We start from the raw sequence: 1,755 nt of genomic DNA, 5'->3' as shown, positions 1-1,755 counted from the left end.
TTCAACGTCAACACTGGTGATTAGTGCTTATTTAAAATTTGCTAATACACCCACTGAGTAATTTGAAACAGAAATCGTTGAAATTACCACTGTCGTCTAGAAGTATTTTCAAAATTTCTTTTAAATCTATTAGTCCTTTATTTTTAAGTTGTATTTAAATTATTGTACTATTTGCGCTTGTAGGAAGTTCATTGACAGAATTTGGCACATTGCTTAAAATTGATACACCATTTTTAACAATTTAATACACACTTCTGTTGAAGTTTTATACCTGATACATTGAATAAATAGTTACATATAATACAATAATGAACCTTCATTTATTAAAAATAATGTTAATAGCAAAAAATAATCTGAACATTACAAAATATTTTATTTTATTCATTAATAATTATACCATTGACATGAAGTATGAATTACCTGTTAATAATTTGTTCTCGATATCTTTAAAACATTTTTCAGTGTATTTAGGTAAGTCTTCTTCAAATGATCCAACAATAATATGATTGACTTCTACATTTTTAGAGATTCTTGATAAATTATTCTTATTGGTCAGTCCAATAATTAATTGCTTTAATTCAAAAATGTTGTTACATATTAATTCAATTTAAGTGCTCAATTTTAATATAACTTTATATACCTTTTTTTGAATTTAATTCTAAAAACAACAAATATATACATTTAAGTTATCGTCAAAGCCATACTAATTATTTAGGTACCTTTATTTCCTACTGCTTTTTTAGTATTAATTATTTTATTAGTAGAATTTATAGGTGTTGTATTATTCTTGCAGGTATCGTCTAATATTTAACAAGTACATTTAACATTTTTTTTTAACTTAAATAATTTATACTATCTACATACCATAATTTATTCTAAGCGGATGAGTTGTTGTAGGTGCCAAAATAATATTAGTATCAACAAATAACACTGGAGAATCGGCTAAGACATAACGATAGATATTGGATTATATACATTTTATATTATTATACATAATATACAACAAAATATAATAGTTGCACAAGTTTTACTCACTATTATATTCAAGAAAACTCATAATTTCATCATCAACTGTAGGAAATAGTGGGTATTTTGATATTGTAGCTTCACTATCTGCTGCTTCATTGTTACATTCTGCCATTTGGATATTTCTTTTGATTATTCAAAGTTTTTTCATCAGAGCTGTCAATATCAGAATATTTTTTTGCTAGTTTTAATTTATACATTCGTTCTTCGTATGTTTATACATACAATATCTACTTATAACTCTTTTGATAGGATATAAAGACCATGATGGATCATTTTGTTTAGGAGCAATGTGTAAAACCATCATTTTTCGAAATATACTCTCTTTCCTAACATGTGGCTGTGGCTAGTAACAATTTAATTTAGTAGCATCCACCAAAGATGATGGAACAAGATGAATTCCATCATCAAATTCAACTACAGAGAATTCTATTATTGAATATAATTATAACATAATAAAAGTTATATTATATACTTACGACATGATATTATTTTATTCATACTAATATTATTGTAACATATAATGATATTTATATTATAATATAATATTAATGCACATGTAGTAAAACTATTTATTAATTCTGAATTGATATTTAATGAGTACTTATTTAACCATACAATAAAGTGTGTAAAATAAGAAAAAAACATATTTATTTTTAAATTGCATTAACTATAATTTACATTTTATAACAGAAACATTAAAAGCTTTTTGTTTTTCGTGTACATTAA

The 1,755-nt window shown here is 23.9% G+C and overlaps 1 pseudogene; it reads right to left on the bottom strand.

The window, feature by feature from the left end:
- Positions 1-391: 391 nt before the first annotated feature.
- Positions 392-1,462, bottom strand: LOC113558249 (annotated as a pseudogene).
- Between the last annotated feature and the right edge of the window lie 293 nt (positions 1,463-1,755).

Source organism: Rhopalosiphum maidis, chromosome 3, assembly GCF_003676215.2.
Source record: "Rhopalosiphum maidis isolate BTI-1 chromosome 3, ASM367621v3, whole genome shotgun sequence".
NCBI lineage: Eukaryota > Metazoa > Arthropoda > Insecta > Hemiptera > Aphididae > Rhopalosiphum > Rhopalosiphum maidis.
The sequence above is the reverse complement of the archived record's forward strand: the minus strand, read 5'-3'. Positions and strand labels throughout refer to the sequence as shown.